General features: G+C 37.4%; 1 protein-coding gene across 2 annotated transcripts in view; it reads right to left on the reverse strand.

Moving 5' to 3' along the window:
* LOC105208158 (histone demethylase UTY) overlaps window positions 1-22,793 on the reverse strand; it is an 82,893-nt gene that overhangs the window by 50,122 nt on the left and 9,978 nt on the right. Inside the window, exon 1 of one of the 2 annotated variants that reach the window (XM_026138347.2) lies at window positions 7,069-7,928. The exons of the other annotated variant lie outside the window; for it this stretch is intronic. The gene's annotated coding sequence lies outside the window, so the exon portion shown is untranslated. Of the gene's footprint in view, window positions 1-7,068; window positions 7,929-22,793 lie in introns of those variants that run through there. 2 annotated transcript variants of the gene reach the window in all.

Raw genomic sequence — 22,793 nt, forward strand, 5'->3', positions numbered from 1 at the left:
GCAAATTTATTTGCAACGCGATAACTTATTAATCATGAGTTTTTGTCCTACATAAATAACTATTTAGTAAAAATTTTTATATACACAATATTTTAAGTGATTTCTTTGGATTTCATAAATTTAATTGTATCCAAACAAATTTATTTAAAATAGTCCAAATAATTCAATGACTCAATAATTGTACGACTAATAATAGTACTGTTATTTTCGTTAAATTATAGATGTTGATTGAATGAAACAACAACGTTTTCAAACAAATAATGTTTCGTACACTGTTAAATTCGTAGTGTCGAATTTTATCAAATTTGAATCATTCATACATGTCGCCGTTGCTCCTACTTAATTTAAACTAATTTGAACTAAAATAATAAAGTTAAACAAGTTAACTATAAAAATGTAAAATTTGACTCAAATTTATTATGTACTAGGTTACTACGAACATAAATTACTTTGAAATTAAACAACTTAATTATAGAAATGGGTTGCTCTTTTAATTATATATTTTGTAGTTATTTTAAAATAAATTGCGACACACATAGAAGTTAAAATAATAAAACGTTATTTAATTCAAGGAATTGGTTTCAATTTGATTCTTTAATATTTACAGTGTACAAGCATATGTTGCTTCGATGAAACAAGTTTCAGTCAAATAAATAAGAATATACTAATTCCAATAAAATCTTTTACTCTGTATAGGAGACTTCGCGTAAAGAACTATTTTGCTATAATACAGACGTGAAAATAATTACGTTGAAACATTTAAAAAATTGTGTGGGATGTTCAACTTGGTTGCTAAGATGTCAGAATTGTTTGCAATAACATTATCATGCTTGGGCGTCGTACTAATTATTTTAATCATACAACATAAAATTATTTTCTGCTCTGCATCTATCTAAATTTTTAGATGCTGCAGTAAAATTGTTCTTTCCGTGTAAAGTCATGATATATTGTCAAGAAAAAACTGCAAACTCTCTTTGAAAAAGTAAAAGCGTGAAATATGAACAGTGCCAATCTCCGTGTATCAATTATATATTAATACGCCATTTCATTGCTACAAATCATTCCGCACATTTTATTGTGACTCATTGCGCAATGAAATAACTTTTCATATTCCTTCTTTTAGGAATCCTTAGGATTTTTCGCGCTTGAAACGCGCGAGAAAGGGAGAGTGAGAATACTATATGGCGCAATTTCGTGTTTTTGCAACTGAAGTAAAGAACGGCGGTGGGAGACGAGAGAATCGATATAAATGCCAGCCGATGGGGTTACACACGCCTCTCGAGTCGCCGGGGTTAAGTGGCCCGTCGATTCCCGCGGTTGGCGTGCTATGAGCGCTGTAACGTTACTCGCTCTAACGCGGTAATAGCTCGCGCGCTCTTAACCCACTAGAGATATTTGACTTTTTCGCGTCGTATGCTTCAATATAGACCAGAGAGCACTTGGATCATTTTCGCCACCAATCACAAAATTAGTTGGAGCGCGTTGGAATGAGTAGGAGTACGCCGGAGCATGCGACGCGAGTAAAACCTATTAATTCGCGCGTGTATCACGCGTGTCAGCTGATCGGCTCTCGCGTGTGCCGGCCGGCCGGCCCGCGCTGTGCCGGCCGGTCGGTTGCCAATTGCCGATTGCGATCGCGGCATAACGCAATCGTGCATAATCGTGCAATCGCGATTAATAACTGTCATTATGACCGACGAGAAATGCAAATACGAGGCGAGCGGACGTGCCGTCGCCGTTCATTTTTGCACGTGTTGCGTTTTGTGTTTTTTTTTTCTTTTTTCTTTCATTTTCGACGTAAATGCTGAGCGATACATCAACGCGATAATTATAATTGAATCATAATTTGGAAGAAAAACAGCAACGATCGAGGAGCATAATTTTTCATGAAATTCATGGGAATGAAACTTGATGTTTTTGTATATTTTTCTGTTCATTTTACGATTAAATGTAAAATCAGCTTTAAAACCCGATGTATATTCGATTAACGAGCATACATCGAGTTTTAAAGCCGATTTTCCTTTTCAAGAACGCTGTTGCAATTCGACCTCCACTTTTAAATATTTAAACGTTAAACGTTACATGTTCATTCAGTTGAACGAAATACCAAATGCGTAACAAAAAGAGTAATAAATGAGTTATATGACGGTTAACGTAATCGACAATATCGAAAATTAATATAATTAAAAAGCAATTGTTCGTAGAACGAATAATCGCGTAATAAAGTGGCTATACAAATTCACTTCTTATAATTTTCAATCAATCGAGTCTCGATACACGTCCAATGTTGCCTTTGTACACAGCCACGCGGAAAAAACGATTTCGCTGGAGTCTCTAAAAATTTAGTTTAAATACAGCTCTGAAAATAATTTTGTTGATCCGTCAAAATAAATGTGGGACACTTCAATTTGCTAGAATGTTAAAATGCCTTTTACATTCTTGCTCACCACTATACTTGAACGTCTTTCATAATTATTTTGATGATCGAACAAAATTATTTTTACATTTATATCTAGCTGAATTTTTAGCAAAATGGTTCTTTCTGATACGCGCATTTATTTTTCGCAAAGATTAGTGTATATACGTTGAAAATTCTCTCGTGGAAAGAATAATTTTACTGAAATACAAATCTGAAAATAATTGTGTTGAATCATTAAAAAATTTATATTGAATGTTTAAGCTGGTTGCTAGAATGTCAAAACTTATTGCAACAGTATCATCACCCTTGAACGTCTTACATAATCATTTAGTCTAACATAAAATTATTTTTCGATCTATATCTAGCTCAATTTTTAGATACTACACAGTAAAATTATTCTTTTCATGCATATTTGAAAGCTATTGTCAACTTTCTTTTCAAAAATAATTTTGCATTGACTCTTGGTCCATCAATAACTTTATAAAACGAAAATACAAATAGTTTTCGTATGAAATTTCAACAAAAGCACGTAGGATCAGCCGGTATTTGAGGTTTTATTTTGCAACGCAGCATGTTTTACGCTGAGAAAAAAATTTACTAAAATTTGAAAAAAAATGCGTTCACAGTCGTATGCAAACTCATGGTTTGCTAAAATAAAGAAAAATATATTGAAAAAATTGTTTTTCCTTTATTTCAGTAAAGGTTTGCGTGTTTGCATACGACAGGGCATGCACTTTTTAAATTTTTATAAATTTTTTTTCTCGACGCAGAAATGCTCGTTTCACCCTTTCTAAAACAAGTTTGGAACTCGCCTATTAATAATTTTAATCTCGTTCTCTTTCTCTCCGTGTCCCTCTCTTTCTTTCTCCGATTCCGCTGCACGCGCCTACGTATGTACGTGAACGATTCATCGATCTCGGGGGCACATCGGCGTGCCGAGCTTTGACCGAGAAACAGCCGGGGGCCAGTGATCTTCAACTCGTTCAACAACACTCTGCGAGGTGGCATTGCCTGAATGCCATGGTCAGCGACCGTGAGGGATCGAGAATTTAAATTCTGCGCCGACTCCCACCGGCCCACCGTCTTCCTATCTCGCGGATCCTGCAGCATGATCTTGCTCGCATGCAGAGAGAGAGAGAGAGAGAGAGAGAGAGAGAGAGAGAGAGAGAGAGAGAAAGAGAAACCAGAACCCGGCAAGCTCGAAAACCGCCTCAGATAAATTTTTATCGAGTTGTAACATTGATGGGTGCGTGCACAATCAAAGGTTTATTCCGTTTGATCAATGTTATTAATATTTCTTTAGTGACCGCCGCGTCTCGTGCACTGAGCGAATTGTATTATTAAACTTAACGAGTTAATTGAAGGATAAAAATATCTTGAATGGAAGGGAGGCACGTCGGAGACGGAGCCAGTCGAAACGTGTGTGCCTGCATTATTTGTAATAATTGGTTTCTCAAATTGGTTTCTTGAATTATTAGCTGTCGGCTTCTAAATTAAATTTAAAAAAATGGGAAAACATGACAAAAAGTCATCGGTCGCGAAAGAAAGGCGACCCAGATTTCTTTTTAATGCGCCAGCTGACGGTGGTGACGCATCAACGGGTCTTCGACCTTTGCGTATGTATTATCGGCAACCCGTGACACTTGCACGACTTGTTGCACTTATTCAAAGTTACGATAATTAACCGGCGCCGTTAAATTCCGCATTCACCGCCTTCGATTTCCGCCGCCTGCGGTCCTTCCGACAGAAAGGTCAGTAATGCATTTTTTATTATTTAACGAGACATTTTTAAATGTTGCTTTCACTCCAAGATGTCAGCTTACACTTTGATTCACCTGTTAAACTTTAGTTATTTATTGTACAAGTTGCCCACACTGAAAAAAAGAGTTTTTAATAATAATAATAATAATAATAATAATAATCTAGCGTTGATGAAATAATTTCAATTAAATGTTTGATTAACGTAATCAAACATTTAGTAATATTTAGTAATTATGTTATTAGTAATCAAATATAATAACAGTAACCAATCGGTTACTAAACAGTTATTGAACGGTTATAAAATATTATTAAATATTTGACTATGTTAAACTGAATATTTAATTAAAACTATTTCACCAAGACTTAGTGATTATCATCTAACAATAAGTTTGATTATTATATTACTAGACTCCTTTTTCAGTGTGCGCTCAGAAAAGTTTAGAAAAGAAACGATAGAATTTCAAGAGGCGTTCTCCCGACTCCCGACTCGCGACTTGCGTGAGAATTACTTTCTGCTCGAATTACCGCGATAACGGTAAAAAGGTGCAAAGAATTTAACGGGTCTAACACACAAATGCCAAGGTTTAGAGTCGCGCTTCGATCCGCGGTTTCGGCTTTTATTCGCTATTTAGAGCAAGGCCTCATCAAGGCCATGAGAGAGCATAATGGCCGGAAGTGCGGCTTCCACGCGAAAACGTCATGTGCATTGCACTCGCCTCCTCCTCCTCTGTCACTGCGATTGCGATTACGAGTTCGCATGATCCGAGGACACACCTCTTGTTTAGGGAAAAGTCATTTTTCGTATAAAGCAAAGGTATCGTCGAAACAAATCAAATTATAAATAAATGTATGCACATGTTTTGTTTGGCGTCTACAACGTGTCCCCATCCCAGATATTTTCATCGTTTAATTAAAAATTAAGTTTAATATTTTATACAACTGGTTCGGCGCATAGAAAACCAATTAATTCTTGACTTTGATAAAGAGAAAAAATTTCATTAGAACTATTATTCCTATTTATTTGATTGAAAGTTGTTTTATTGAAACAACATGTGCTTACACAAAACATTAGTTGTTTGAATAAATGCGTTGTTGTTTCATTCAAACAACATCTATTGTTTGATAAAAATAACACTATATTAATCGTACTTGTTGATTCAAACATCGGTTTGTTTGGATTATTCCAAATTAATTTATTTGAATACAATAAAATTCATTGTCGAGTCCAAAGAAATCGGTTTACCTATGTAGCATTTTATTAAAAATATTAAAATTCGTTACTAAAAATACATCAATATTTTATGTTAAAATTTACTTTGATACCCGAAGCTTTAAGTTGAATTTCGAAATTTATATCCATTTCCGCCAGCGCAGACTAACTTATAACTCAGTTTAATTTGCTCTATCTTTTTTTTATTTTTACGAATTAGGACAGGATAAAGAGCAAGTTAAACTGAGATTAAAATTAATCCACATTTATCGAAACAGATGTTAAAAGTACACTGTTAAAATTCGAAAGTAATATGATTTAACGTAATGTAACGGGAGCAAATTTCAAACATCAAAAAAACATTTGATGTTGTCAAAAGCACACTGAATTTTATGCGCATACTTTTCAGTTATGAATACATTAAATTTAATGTTTAACTTAAAAATATATTGAATTTCATGATGCTTTTAACGGTGTAACAAAACGCTACACGAAATGTATTTTTAAGTTATACAAATACATAAAATTTAACGTATCTTTAACTGAAAAGCTTGTGCATAAAAAGAGCACTTTTTCAGCAACACTGAATGTTTTTATTTACTTCCGTTACATCAAATTTTGTCGAGTACTTTTAACAACGTACCCTGTCAAAAATCGACAGCAGAATTCGATGTAATGTAACGGAAGCAAATTTTCTAGCAGATACATTTAATATACATTTAATGTAAATGTGATGTCGTTGAAGATGCACTAAACTTCGTGCGTATGCTTTTCAGTTATAGGCACATAAAATTTAATGTATAAAAATCCATTGAATTTCATAATTTAATAGTGAAGATTTCGCGTTTAACTTCCAACCATGAATTTATTAAGTAAAATAATACTGACAATAAGTCATCGGGTGGCTAACTTTAAATTTTTGGATTCGCGGCTGTTGCTCGCCAAGGCACAAATGTGCTCGCGCGCGACGGACGCTCACGTGAAGAGAGTATCGAAAAAATATTTATGTCCCGGAGTGATTAAATCTCTGGTCGCGCGTCCCGTGCAAAACGAATACCACTTTCATTTTCGCGACATACAGCTCTCCGACGCGATGCACGGCGCTCCGTTGTTGTGCACTCTGAAAAGCGCGAAGCGACGAAAGGGCAGGAAGATTACGGGGAGGAGGATATTTCGGCAGCGGAGCCCTCCGTGGCGGTGAACCAACGAACGAGCGGGCGAGCGAATGGGCGAGTGAGCGAGCCCTCCGTGGAGTTGCGCCCTGCGCGCATGCCGCTTGCACGGCAAAAGGGTCAAAGGACGAGCGGTGAGCCGAGGGCGGTACGCGAAAGCGTCGTCCCCGAGGCATCGATCGGAGCACTGGCCAAAAATTCGCGCGCGCGGCTTCGCTTCTGTTCGAAAGAACGGAGCAAGAGCAGATCAGGAGAGAGAGAAGGGGGAAGAGAGGGAAAGAGGGAAAGGGTCGCGAAAAGTATGGGTTTAAAGAGCGGGTGAAGCACGATCTCGCGAACGAAAGAGTGATGATCGCACGGCGGGCGGACGAACGAGCGGGCGGGCGGGCGGCCAGGCGGCCAGCCAGCCAGCCAGCCAGCCAGCCAGCCAGCCAAGCATCCAGCCAGCCAACGTAAACTCGCGATCGACGCGACGCGACGCGCCGCTGACTTCACGCAACACTCACCATTTAAATCGCCCAGCGGCGGCGGTGACGACGGCGACGACGACGGCGGCGGCGGCGGCGGTTTAAATCACGACGCGCGTCGTCGAGTATCAGCCGCCTCTCCGATGCGACAGTGTGTTCACACACGCCTCCTCCGTTCCCCTCTCGTCCTTATTATTGTTGCTGCTCCGCTGCTCCGTTGCTGCAGTCTTCCTCCTTCCTCCCCCGACGTGGTCGTTGAGCAACGCCTCCCGGCCTCCCGGCCTCCCCCGATGGCGGCGACTCAGATCAGTTTGCTCGCGCGCGGGTCGCTCGAGCGCGCGCTTCCGGCAGTGTGTATTGTTGTATATATCATACAATAACGTTGGAACACAGAAAATGAACACGAACAGAGGCACGTCGCGCGCGAGAGACGAGCGCGCACTCGCGGAACGTCCACCTCGTCGTCGTCGCGCGCGTCGCGCGTCGCGCGGCGTCAAGTGCACTCCGACACCGCGCGCGGCTCCAACCTTCTCTCCTCTCGCGGTTCCTGTTATCACGCGATCGCGCTTGCGATTACGCGCGCGCCTCGGCACCCAGCAATTCCGGCAGTAATCATGCAACTATTATTATGCTTGTGGCAGTGATGCGTCGTCGTCGTGCGGGCTCGGGGGAGAGGGGGGGAGAGACGGGGAAGAGCGTGTTGTTACTTGCGTGTGCCGAGTTGTGTGTCTGTGGGTGTCGTGTGTGCGCGCGTGTGTCTGAGAGAGAGAAAAAGAGAGAGCGGCGGTAACGCACGCGGAGCGCGGGGAGACACCTCCACACGTCGAAGGCTCTCGCGCGACTGACGCGCCTGGTCGGCACGTAGGGCAAGTTGGGATTAGGAGGCAGCACCTCCCCCATCACCCCCTTTCCATCCCATCCCACCCCTCCGCCACGCGCGCTCAAGCGAGGAGGAAGCGCGCATGCGTAGCGGCCCTGTTTTAGAGCAGCGCGCCGCGACACTCGTTGCCGAGCCACCGCCCGACGCGCGCCTCGCGCCTCGTTCACCCTCTTCGCGAGGCGGCGCGATGCGATGTAATGCGATGCGACGTGATGCATCGAGATGAAGACAGCGGCTCGAATATCAACTCGAAAAATTTTAGATTCGCACGCTTACAATAGGGAAGGGAGAAAACAGACGTATAATCGCTATACCGGGTGTACCGTAATGTGTGAAAAAAAAGGTACTCTGTACGCACAAAAACAATCCACTTCCAAAAATAAATATAAAAGCATCTTTGACTTCCTAAATTAAAACATACTTTAAAATATTTTTTTGTGCAATGCTTCTTATTCACGAGCAAATTTGATTTTGAAAAATTAAAAAATGAATATATAGTTTCATTTAAAGTTTAAATTTCAATCATTTTTTTTTTATTAAAATAATTATTTATAAAATTATAACTCTCAATATATCTTTTTATATTAATATTATTTTTGATCTTATTTTTTAATATAAAATGCATCCAAGTTCTTTTAATCGTTTGATAAACTTTGATGTACATTCATTGACGACGATTGGTATATCATTGGATATATACCATGATATACATATGCTTCTCGTTCCCGACCGAATTTGATTGAAAAACTGAAAAGTGAATATATAACATTCAATATCTTTTATACATTGAAAAAAAGTTATTAACTTGACAAAATTCCTCAACTCGATTAAATTTTTTTATTTCAAGTATTTATGTATTTGTGACTTAAATATATAAAATACTTCAGCTTCAATTTAAGCATTTATATATTTAACTTAAATATATAATTACTTGAATTGAAAAAATTCATTCAAGTCGAAAAATTGAGAACAATGTCAAATTAACAACTTTTTTTTTCAGCGCATTAAAATTATTTTGGATTATATTTTTTTAATATGAAAACGTATTTTGTGTTCTTTTAATAGTTCATTGTTAGCATGACATACATTTTATAACACCTAGGACAATATTCAGCTGGTTGAGATCGATAATGATCAAAATTGCATGAAATCGAAATTGCATGCTCTAAATTACCATAGGTAAAAATATTCTACGCATAAATATTTCTGGAGAACGTTTCAGAACGTTCGACTCTCGTTCGACATAAAAAAACCAACAAAATTAAGCGTCTCCGATTCGACCTACAGCGGTCGAAAGAGCAAAAGAAGAAACGAGATTTCCGCCGAACTGTGATTGGGGCTGTCGACGAAATTGTGCGAGCGTTTGTTTTTTCCCTTTCTTTGCGAACGCCTGAAATTTCTCATAGACCACATATAGAACACGTAGGAGAAGGTATCGGCGGCGCGGCGGATCGGTTTACTTGGAATTCAGGCCTGTTATTACGAGAGAGTAATCGTCTGATTATACGTCTGACACGTATACAACACACGGCGATCCGCGTCTGTCTCTCGCAACCATATACATCGGATTCCACCCCTGCAGCGACCGGTATAGGAACCGTCTCGGCTCCGGAATTTTGCGGCGACTCGAGGAATCGGCGGCTTCTGCCTTCCTCCTTCCCGCCCTTCCCGTTACCGGAACCTTCGTTACCGAAATATACACGACGGTAGTTTCCGGTTTCGTTTGTCTTGTTGCGCGACGTAGCGGCGAAGAAACTCGCCGGGTCGCAGTGACTCTCAAAGTTTCTTCCAACGCCAAATTAAGAACGTGTCATGTCTCAAAACATTTACCAAAAATATAAGAATTTTATAAATTGTTCCATTATTACATTTGAATATCTGTGTAAAAACTTGGGCACAATTCTCTTATTGGTTTAAAAATTATTTAAGTTTTGTTTACTCCTGATTTTTATGTAAAATTGCTTGTACTTATTTCCAAATTTGATGGGAAAGTAGCATTACCAATTAAATCAAAATTTTCACATGTACTAATAGAACTCTAATAAACCTTCGTGTAAAAATTCATTTAAATCTACTTACTCGATTAAAAGTAATTTATTTAAAACGATAGCAAAGTATAAATTAGTTCCGCTCATACAAAAAAATGAATTCTTAAAGAAATGTATAAATGCTTTAATCTAAGAATATTTTATGATTAGAATAGCGCCAAAAATGAATTATTCTTAAAACAAAGCGAAAAGATATTCTTAATTCAAACCAAATTTTACGTTATTTAAAGAATAGAATTGCGCCCGTTTAACATTAAATATGCTTGTATTAAGATTATTTTTTCTTTAATGCAGGTGAGTCTACTGCGGCGGATTCATTGCATATTTCATTCATGTTGTTTGTGATTAGCAGATCCGTCTGCGTGTACAGGCAACCGGCGTTCTCTATTGCTATGATAAAGTCGGCCGTCTGTTAATTATGGACATAGATTAGGTAGGATGAAATGAACATTTTACTTGTCTTTGAAAATTTGAATCACATTTTGGAGGCATGCTCTGCGAATATAATATTTCACGAAACTATCCTCATTTATTACATAATCATTGATAGTCTGTTCGAAAATAGGTTTAGTTATTACTAGTCAAAATAATGCAGTTGGTAGAAGAAAAAATTACTGGCGTTGCATTTTGTTTCTTCCAGTAAAACCAGTAGACGATCTTAAATAGTCTAAAAGGTCATAAAGATTTTTAGATTTAAATTGCGGACATTTCAACATTACCGCAAGCTTGTAGTAACATTGCAGAAATAAATGTTTAACTTTGATAAAAAATTAATAAATTAAAGTTCATGTGTTTAAAAAATAGCTAGTTAAAGTTAAAAATTCAATCATTTAAAAATAACCAAGTTAAGTTAAAAGTTATTAACTTTATTATTTAACTTTTAATTTGTTAATTACCTAATCCTGCAAATGAGTTACGAGGGTTTCTAACGCAGTGCGATGCAAGAAGATCTCCCTAAAAGTCGTTGCGCTGGTCTCGCGTAGCGAGAGAGACTCCATTCACCGAAGGCGCGCGCGCGCGCGTCGATTGATGCCTCCCCACTCCGGGTCGTTGACCGCACGCGGCTACGGCAGACACGCGCACGTGCTTGCCGTCTGGGCCGCCTCCCCACTCTTCTCGACCGACGGAGAGTGGGGAGGCGGCCCAGACGGCAAGCACGTGCGTTTGGCTTACGGGCTGTGCGCGGTCAATGACTCGAGTGGAGGGGCGCTTTAAACGGCGTGCACGCGCGCTTTGGGTTAAATCTTATGCGAAATCTCTCTCGCTGCGTGAGACTATCGCAATAACTTCTTGCATCGCATCGCGTTACAAATTCTCATAATTCATTTGCAGAATTGTGTTACACAAAAGAATAATATACATTTTTAATAATTACTGGATTAGGTGTAATATTTTAAAATTTTGATGTAGAAATAAAAATTTATTTAATAAAATATTATTTTCTCTTTTGTTTTTCAGAAAAAAACACATGTAATAGACGGATAGATATTATAAAATGTTGGATAAAAAAGTAAAGAAATAAAATAATAAAAATGAAAGGGAAGAGTTTAAAATAAAAAAATCCATATTTTAATAATATTAATCATTAATATAATAAATGAAGATTAAAATCATAACCCAGCATTGGACGATTAAAAAAAACTTTGCATAAACCTTACATTGAAACATTGTATGGAAGTTACAAAAGATTTCTACAATGTTACTGCAAGCCTACGGTAACGTTGAAATATCCGCAATTTTAAATCTGAAAATCTTTAAAATGTTTCGGATTATTTGGGATCGTCTACTGATTTTACTGGTAGAAGAAACGAAACGCAACGCCAGTAATTTTCAGTTCTGCTAACTAAATATTTTTTCTAGTAATAATCAAACTGCATTTTCGATTTATTTTTAAACATTTTAAATAGAGATTTTTAATAATTTTCTCTAATATGAATCCTTAATATATTCTGTTGTTCGAGAGTTTTATGTTTTATTTATTATTATAAATTAATTATTAACTTACGAATATGTCACCCGCCGTACATCTTTCGTTCATTTATAAATAAAAATTATTAATGCATCTACGAGAGAACCAATGGAAACCGAAAACTTTCTATTACGTAGGGTAATATTTAAATTATTTAAATGTGCCCTAGTATTCAAATGTATTCACATCTCCTCTGTTCCAATATTTATACATGTTCGATTATTTGTATTTTTTTTTCATTCAAAATACATACGTCACACGCGAAATCCGGATAAAACCCGCATGCGCACAGAAAAACTTTTTTTTCTTATTATTAAGTCAATATATTTATTTTAGTATCATTTTCATGCTTTTTGAAAAAAATATTTTGTAAATTTATAAAAAAATTATTTCGTACCTGTGCTAATATTTATTTAAATATAAAAAATGATATTAAAATAAATATATTTACTTAATATAAAATATTTTTTTGTTCAGCGTGTCTGAATTCGCGCAGAAAATACTGGCAATGCGCGATTCCCATAAAATTAAATTGTATTCAATGCAATAGCGGAAAATGTGTAGAGAAAGACTAGCCAGCGGAAACCATCTGATTGAAATCGATTACTCCGATTAATGCGGGAGAAGATAATACGGGCTTTCGACGCGGGAGCGCGCGAAGGAAATCGATTGTCAGGATATGGCCGGCGATTCATAGCCGTGCGATGAATTAATGCGGTGGCTGCGTAAGGACCCGTTATCCGAGCGAGCAGCCGGTTATCGTGGCGCACGTAAGCGGCGGGAATAGCAATACACCGCACGAGCGCGCACGCGGTAAATAACGTCGCGAAGGTTAATTATGTAAAAACGCGAGCGCGCGCGCAGTTATTTCGTTCTCTGAACTTACGCTAATCCGCGACTCTATAAATAGCGCGTGCGACATACACGTAACGAAACTTTACACGTGCGAGCCTGCGATTACGCGAGGCAGAAAAAATGCACCTGTCTCGCGCGCTGAACGACGTCGAGCCGATTAACAAAGAACGGCGTTTAAACGTTACGTCATGAACGTTGTACACGGAGAATTAATAAACGTCATACGGAAAGACATGCTCGCCGCGCGAAAGCGCGATTTGTTATTACGACAGAGATTTATCTCACGTAATTCAAGCCCGATTGCATTTAACTGCACGTGACAAAAAAATTATAATATTGTTACAGAACAAATATTATATTTTTATATTGTAAAAAAGTACCAGTGTTATATATTTTATAAAAATTTCTTCTTATATACATGTAAAGAATAAAAATATTTGTATGCACTGTTCTAAACATATGTTGTTTTCACAGGAATTGCCTCTCTACTTTTTCTAAATCACGTCTCTAAAATTTATGCGACCCACCTTAACATTTACATCCGCACGTGCTATTAAATTCTTCTTTTATGCAGATAAAAAAAAATTTGATGAAACATTTCAATAAATGATATAAAACATACGGTATTGCAAATATGTTTAAACATAAACGCAGGTTTATCCATATAACTCATGTTATCGCGCTGAAAAAGATTAAATCTTTTAAAGATTTAAGCGGCGCTTAAAAGCACCGTGAGAATTAAACGTGTTCGCGTTTCGAGAGAGAAGAGATGGAAATTCCACGGACGAGGGCTTCGTTACCAAAATACACATACGCGGAGGTTGCAATCTCTCGCTTCCCCCTTTTTTCGACTTTAGCCGTCGGCGGTTTCGCGACGAAATTAATTTATTTTTAACTAGCGCCGCCGCAGCGTTGCAGCAGCTTGTTTATTTATGGGCACCAAGAATTACGACGATATCCCATGACGACTTTATTTCGCTACTAATTCGTCAACAAATTTACAAACCTTTGTGGAAACCAGAATACACAGAAAGAACGATTTTACTAACGTACCTGAAACTTTAACAAATCTGAAAATAGTCTTGTTGGATCAAAATATTATGTTGCCTCAAAATAATTGCTATTAAAATGACGTTTTGCAGCACTGATCATAATTATTTCACGGTCTATTAAATTATTTTCAGCTCTACATCCAACTAAATTTTTAAATACTTAAAAGTTGTTCTTTCGGAGTAAAATTTTTTTTTTTTAATGGAAAACTTCCTTTCAAAAAATAGTCATTTAAAACTAAAAAAAAAACTTGTTGGAAAACTAAAATATTTCATCCGATACGTGCAACTAAATATTTAGTTGATTTAATAAATTTGAATAATTTATACGAATGAGTTGTATCTATTTTGCGTACCTAAATACTAGTTAAATCAATTCAACATTTAGTTGATCGTATTGGACTAAATATTTTAGTTTCTTGATAAATTTTTTTTCAATGTATTAAACTAAAAAAATTTTTTTTTTTTAAATATATAATATTGTGTACATTTCCAAAACGTATATATATATATATATTTCCAATCTAAGACACATTGTTTTTTTTTTTTGAAGATGGTAATCAAGAATCGCGAAGCCTGCAATTTCTCCTTTTTTTATAAACCAGAAATATTATCATTAACGAAAGTTTAAGTAACGTGTGCGACATGTGTTCAAGATGTTAACGGCTTACCCTATTTGTCGCATGCTGCCCTTGAAACACCGCCAATACGAGAGCGGTCGTTCGCTCGCTAACTCACTTTTACGCGCGGAAACGCTGTTACTTTCAGCCGAATCGATACAAGTCGGCCGCGATACTCCGCGATCGCGTCGCGAGAACGGAGAGCGAAATCTGTCCGCCACATGATTTCGAATTTAAATTCCCGACAAAGAAGAGAAAGATTCGGCTGTTCTAACTCGTCGATAAAAGAGCAAACATATTTGTCAATACTGAACGTATTGGATATCATATTGCATATCGGAACTTGAATTTGATCTCGCTTCTCGCGTTGAGATAAATCAAGATATGATAATACACTTCTCAGAATACATTTCCAAACCAAACGTGTTCTCTGGTAGTGAGTTGTCGTTATTACCGAGCGTCTCTGCATGAATCAAAGATAAATGTACAGAAAACGAATGAAATAAGAAATTTAAAAAAACAGTGAATCGCGCATCGAGCCATTGCACTTATCGATAACAGCGATCAAGAAACGTTTGACTTCACACGAACACGTATATTTTTTATTTAATCTTGATAACAAGTAAAACGCACAATGCTCTTAATATTTTAAACGTAATTGTGTTTCATTTTCTCAGATTGTAAAATAAAAATAGATGACGAAATAACTCCTAATTTTCATTTTAAACAAAATCTTTGAAATTATGTTGGGTAAGTTGCACACGTAACATTTATAAAAAAACATGCCCCCCTCTCTCTCTCTCTTTTCACCAACATAGAATAAATTGTACGATTCGATACTCGTGTTTCGTGCAAAAGAAGAAAAGAGAAGGTACAGTCTTCAAACTCTTTACCTTTAGAAACAAGTACAACTTTGTATCAATAACCTAAAAAGAATAGAGTGTCGCAAACTTGGCCTAGGAGGTGGGTTTCCTGACCTTATCAGATGCCAAAGCCACGTGGTCGCGACGGTGGTGGCGGCGGTGGCACGCACCTCGTTCTGCAAGGTGCACCTTAGCTCCTCGCGCGACTCGCGCCAGCAGCATGCTTTCACGTCATCCGTTAGAAATGATCGCGTATAAATCGCGCAGCGGGGCTTCGCCGCAGATACACTCGCGCGCGCAAATCATTATAAAGTTTACAATGAGTAAATGCCGCGATGACAGATTTATAAAACATTATTAGTTATGTATTAGATCGTTTTCAGTTGCAAACTTTAAATCGCAACGGCATGGTTTCACATTATTCTACAGACAAGTTTAACTGAAACGTCCTTACATAGATACATGTGTCGTAGATACATAAAATAAACTATCTAAGATTTTTAAAAAATAAAATTAATTATGAGTCTTCCCTCATGGAAAAATACTGTCGGAGTCGCGAAGAACTATTGGAAACTATTGGAAAACTATTCGCATTTCCACTATTGAAAATTATTAAAAGCTGTTCCCATTCAATAGTTTCCAATAGTTTTTTCGCGAGTCCAATAGTACTTTTACATAAGAATTATTTAACTCAGATATATATATATATATATATATATATATATATATATATATATATATATATATATAATAGATATTGTGCATAATAAAATTCTGATGCTAATTTCATCCTCCATATTCGATTAATGTCATTCTTTCATTCTCTAAACATCTCGTTTCTTTTCTTTTCGAGATAAATTTATCACACAAAATAATGTTAAAAATAAGTAACTTTAAGTAAAATATTTAACCTTCAAAAAAATATCAAAATTATAATAAGTGTTTTTTTACTGAATTAAATATTCAATAGTTTAGTGAATTAAATGGATACTATTCACGATACGTAATACCCTCTTTATCCTCTTATCGCACTGCGATATAGAGATTATAGACCAACTATATTAGCTGTAGTACTGAATCGCTTTTGCTGGTTAATTATCTAATGTGGTTATTATCTTATGTCCACGGGCGTGTTGTATACGCGTAAATGCGCACGTGAATTCACACGCTTTCATCGGCGTATAGGGGCATACGTGTATAGGGAAGAAACAAAATAATCGGTGAATACTCGGGTGAATACCCGGGAAATAACTTATTTAATTTATAAAAAGTTGGCTCCCATTTGTTTTTGCATTTGTTGTTGCGTCGTTTGCTTTTAATACACATTATATCCTTGTTTGGAATAAGATCATATAATATAAGCCATCAATGCAATGTTACTCCATTCTTCTATCAGAATATCTTTTAAGAGACATTGGAGGAAAAAAATGTTTCGCACTTTCAAAATTGCTCATAATGATTCGATAATATTTAAGTCGGGCAGTTATGTTGGCTGGGGAAAGAAGTTGAAGTTTTGAAGAAAGCGATTTTAGAAAATAGTGTGAGAAGCAATTTTTTTAAACATTCATGTTACGTCAATTAAAAGACAATTCTGCTAAAAGAATAGTAAGTATAATTCCATTGATGATTCAAGTATTATATGTCCTCACTCCAAAAACGAATAAAATCTATATAAAAATGTAGTGAATTAATTTTTTATTAATGAAATAGTGTCCACATTTTTTCATCCCTGCACATTTTGTGCATACGAATGCACTTGTTTGTGCGTTCACGTGTGTGATAATTGCATGCATTTATATTATTTGAGACTGTATGCTGTGCGAGATTTCTTGTATCTTCCTTTTATAGTTCCTTTAGTGTATATTCTGGTAGGTGGCTTGTATCAGCAGTCTTGCTGGCGCCACGCCAATGTTTTGCATTTTTGTGACAACACAATAAATTAAATTAAAGTTAAATATTCCGCGCTACCCGTTTTGCGGCGTGGAACAAGTTTTTTTTTCACCGAACCGAAGAAAGCCCAGTTCATCGCTGGAAGTCAGTGACTTCCACATGTAATGCTGCGTCGCGTCGACTAATTTTAACTTCCTCAGCTAAATGCAGAAAAACAGACCAATTGAAACGTGGTACGCCGAAATAAAAGCAGATCGATTAAACTGTATGGTAGAACCGTAGAAACTGCGAATCGAAAATCACGAGAGAAATCCGCGCACGCGTCAGATCGTGTGTAATGAAATTTGAGACACTTTAAATAAACACGATCGTATATCAATGCGCGTAATGAAATAGCTTATCGAATTATTAGTCCACATTAATTCAATGTCGTCAAACGGTAATGTTATTAAATTACAAAGTGATATTAACTGTTCCAGCGACGCAATTCATCCACGAACGGTATATGTTTTCAATATTTTCGAAACGTTTGATGTATCGTCATACAGAGAAACATATAAATATTATTTACAATATTATTTTAAATATTATTTGCAATATACAAATATACACACTGAGAAAAAAAATAGTTTACAACAAAAATATTATTTAATTGATTGGTCTCAATGGTTTATTTATTTTAAGTTAAAAATTTCTTAATTGAAATATCTATGTAAATAAAATAAAGAAATAATTTTCATTCAAGTAATTTTTTCTTGCAGTTCTAGAAAATATTTATTGTTGGACTATTTTCAAGATAATCAGATTTTTTAAACTAAGAGAACAATTTAATGAAGTTTACTAATATTATTCATTTATTTGTAAAATCATTATTCAAATGTAAAAAGTATAAAAATATAAAATTATATACTTGAGATAATATGTCTATTTACTTAAAAGTAAATATTTTTACTTAAACAGAACAAACAAATGCATCAAAATACATGGTTTTAAGAAAACGTATTTTTCTCATTTAAAACAATTTTCTCTCAGTGTATATATTTATTTATAAACAAAAAATTCGATAAAAATAATATGAATTTTTTTAGTACAATGCATTAAAAAATGTAAAATTAATAAAGACCGTTAGTAATCAATCTTTTTAAAAATATGTCGAAGAAAAATATCTGTCAAATTTTAAATAATATACAAATAATTGCAGAAAATACGTTCACATGCAGTCCACCCAATATGAATGTTTCAATTCGCGTAAACCTTCAATAGTCTTTACGAAGAAATCTGTTTAAAGTGATCTCACCTCGATTGCCACCGCGGGCCGCCACACTTCGCGTGCATATAACGCGAAGAGGAAGAGAAGGAGAAGAAGGAGGCGAAAGAAAACGGAGGGAGGAGGGGAGGAGGAGGGTTCCTTCCTTCCACGGGAAGGAAGACAGAAACGAAACATTGCAAACGACGACGCAGGAACTCGTCGTCGTGGACTCTCTCTCTCTCTCTCTCTCTCTCTCTCTCTCTCTCTCTCTCTCTCTCTCTCTCTCTCTCTCTCTCTCTCTCTCTCTCTCTCCCTCTACCTTTTCCTCCATTTCTCTTTCTCTCTCCGTCTCTCTTTCCGTATGGTCGTCGTGGTGTATTGAACTCGGTTCGCGAGGTCGTTCACCTCCGCGCGCGCTGCACCGTCCCCAGACTTCGTGCCGTGACGTCACGTGACTCGCCGCTGTCTCTGCCGCGCGCGAGATACGAAGGTACGCGCGAGCTAACGCGCGAGCGAACGAGCGAGCGAACGCAGCGAGGCACGCTCGATGACGTGGAGCACGACGATTCGCCGTCCGGCTCGCGGCCCATTGACGTCACGACTCGCGGACGAGAACGCGAGTCCCGAGCGATGCCACCGCCGTCGCCGTCGCCGTCGCCGTCGCCACCGCCGCCGTCGACGACGACGACGACGACGACGTCACGGGTTACAATGTCGATAAACCCGAGTCCATCCGAGTTCGGTTTAGTTACGCGCGAACACTCCGCGTCGTTTACGTCCTCGCGTCCGTCGGAAGCCAGACGTTTTTCCGGGCGAACGCGTCGCGACTCTGATTCATTCTCGCATCACGCCTACCGTTTTGAAACGTTCGAAGTCTGCCGTTTTTTTGTCTCTCCCCGGCTAGCATTTAATACCGTATACTCTGTCATTTACCTGTCACTTATGTTTTAACCATATGTTTAATTTTCTCCAACATGTTGCACGGACATTTATAGTTGTCAGACTGTCAGACACAATTGTGAATCACGATGCACGAATATCTAGATATGACACACATCCCGCTGTTGCATCTGGAAGTGGCCAACTTTAAATATGAAATACAATAACATATAAATGACGTCACACGGCGCTGCATTGCCCGCACGATCGATAGCGGATATCATGAGATACCACCAATCTTTTTACATTTAATATTCGTTATCAAATATCAATGTCGGAGACAAGAAGTCTGACTTGGGATGATAAGCGAACGTCTCCGATTTCAGCCTTAACTTCGCTGATTATTAGTTTATTAAGGATGTATGGATCATATCTCAAAATATTACCAAAAATATAAAAATTTTACTTATTGGTTTAAAATTTATTTAATTTTGTTTACTCTTGATTCTTATGTATGTAAAATCATGTTTTGCAATACTTATTTGCAAATTTGATAGAGAAGTAACATGTTACAAATTAAGTCAACATGTTTACATACACTAATAAAACTTTAATAAATATTCGTGCAAAAATTTATTTAGATCTAATTACTCGTTTAAAAATTATTTGTTTAAAACTGCAGGAAAATATAGTAATTTGCGTTGCAAACTATCATAAATCAAATTTTTCATTGTTTTCTTCTTTGCAGCTAGTTTCAAAGCTAAAATTTTGACTTTCGCGACCAAAACTGTTTGTTGTTAATCAGGAAAAAAAAGAATGGACCTAGAAAAGCCTTCAGTTTTTAAATTTCGCTAAATTTAGATTCTATTATATAGCCAAACTATCTTGAAAAGATACTTTTAAATAAAAAATGTAATTCATTATAAAACTGGAAAAATTACATTAAAGAAGAAAATGCTTGTGTTCACTTAATACATTTCTAAAGATGTTTCACCGTCAGAATAATTTCACTTTCATGTTTATGCAATCATTGTGACGCATTTTATATTTCAGATATTCAGCTATTCTTTATATTTTATACTAATAATAAATCAATCGAATCTGTTCGTATCTTCAGTAATTTTGTGCTAAAATTATAAACACAGATCATACATAAGCTTCGACATACGTAACAAAAATCCTAAAAAGCAGTATCGCAGTCATTTTAAATAAATAATATGTGCATTCCATATGCAACACACGTATTATCGAAGAAAAAAATGCTTTATATTATACGTAAAAGTAATTAAAAATATTGAGCCCAAAAATGAAACCGATCTTTTTAAACGACGGGGGGGGGGATTAAACACGAGGAGTCCTGGACTTTCGGGAATTGTCGCGGTTCGTTGACGTCGATCGTGAACCTGTCGCGAGGAAGCGTCACGCAAGAGAGGCGAGCTATAAATAATGATCGCGAATTATTTTTAGATGGGACGTAGCGGGGGAAACGGGACGGGAGGAGGGAGAGAAAGAAGGGAGAGAGAGAGAGAAGCAAGAGCAAAATCCGCTACCGACTCGACCGAAGAACCAGCCTCTGTGGTCGGGGTTACGTTTGGTGGGTTGGTTAACTGTCCGGTCGGCTAGCTGGCTGACTGGCCGGTCGGTCGGTCGCTCGCTCGCTCGTTCGTTCGTTCGCCAGCGAGTCGCACCGCCAGAGTTTGTTGACTCTCGGTTTCAGCACGCTGCCTGACCATGACCTCGCCGAACGACGCGCAAAGTGACGAACACCGGTACTGAGGCGATTCGCCGACGTCGTCGTCGTCGTCGTCGTCGTCGTCGCCATCATCATTGTCGTCGTCGTCGCCATCATCATTGTCGTCGTCCTCGTCGTCATCGCGTATCAGCCACCGAGTACGTGGCCGTATTTAATAATTATATTTGGCGCATGTATCGACATTTGTATGTATTACTCGGATAATATTGCTGCGCTTTAAGCGCAAAAAAGATAAAAGGGTACAAAGTTCGATTGCAATTATCGTAATCGAAGTATTGTGTGATATTATTCCTTCGCATTTATGAATGAGATGGATTACGTCCTCATTTCGGTCTCGTCGATATGGCCCAATATAGCGATCGATTTATAGCGTTCGAGAGTTTGCACGAGGAGATCTTGTAAAGATGTAGAAAACGTTGTAATTACAAAAGCCATGTGGAAAAGAGTTAATGAATAAACAAAATCTTGATGATATCTCAATCGTCCTCGTCGGGGCTTGCGTGGAAAAAATATCTAATCTCAAGAAGCGGATCTGGGCCAGGGAATATCGACCGCGCAATCTGGGTCAGAGCTCGCATGCACCTTGCACCTCGCCCTACACTCTCGCTGCAGGGTGCACAACCCGTTTCCCGGTGGTGCTTGCACCCGTTGCGCCAGGGCTCGCGAGCACGTGCGAAAACTCGTCGAAAATCACAAAACCAGATATCCGCAAGAAATACTTGAGCTACAAGCTGTCCCCCCTGCGAAGTAGGTCGCTCTATCTCACACAAAAGTATTCTACGTACTTTGATGACAAAAAAAAAGAGGTCATAGGTTTAAAAACTTTTTTTTTCTCAGCTTATAGGCGCTCTTTGTCCGCGACTAGAAATTTATGAAGGTTTAATGCCAGAATGAATTTCTATTCCATTTCGAACGAGCGAGACCTAAACCCTTTATTCAACAACGTAACGCGGAAAGGAGACACGTCTTAGTGTTTAAGAGGTAAACGTTGCGCAAAATATTTGCGTTTCAACTGGGTAAATGTTACACAAGGTGATATTTTCTTGGGATAATAGAACATTCGGATAAATATGATTCAAACGTGTGACTAACGAAGGTTCTACCGTGTCGACTTTACACGCAATAAATTTCAGAGGACACATGAAGTTTTCGACATCATAGAGTTTCGAAAATTTCGTATCGCTTAAAATTTATAGAGAAACATTTCAGTTTCAGCAGACAACACAATAAATTTTCGAAACTCTATAATGTCGAAAACTTTATGAAATTCACGTTGCTGTGAAGAAAAAATTGTATAGGAAAGAAAAGAGAAGGAAAGAGAGAGAGAGAGAGAGAACAGATGTATTACAATGTCCATTGTGGCGCAAAATTATTAACATAATAAAATAATGGATCCTCATGGTATATCGAAAAATCAATTTGTGAGAAAATAAAATAATATTACACTGTAGCGCAAAGGTTAACGAGGCTAACGCGAGCATTGAAATAAAATTCCCAAACAATTGTCACAAGCGTGACGAAAAATTTACGACATTTTCACGGGAGTAAAATATTATCACTTGTTCTTTTTTTGTATAGTTTACTTTTGTAAAGTTACGACCTTACATTGCATTAAATGTAGTAACAATGGGATTACAAGCAGAAAGCCGGCGGCAAGGGCGTAACAAAAAGAATATTTATGGTCACCTGCTGAGTGAGACGATACTGCA

This window comes from Solenopsis invicta, chromosome 13, assembly GCF_016802725.1.
Source record: "Solenopsis invicta isolate M01_SB chromosome 13, UNIL_Sinv_3.0, whole genome shotgun sequence".
NCBI classification, from domain to species: Eukaryota; Metazoa; Arthropoda; class Insecta; order Hymenoptera; family Formicidae; genus Solenopsis; species Solenopsis invicta.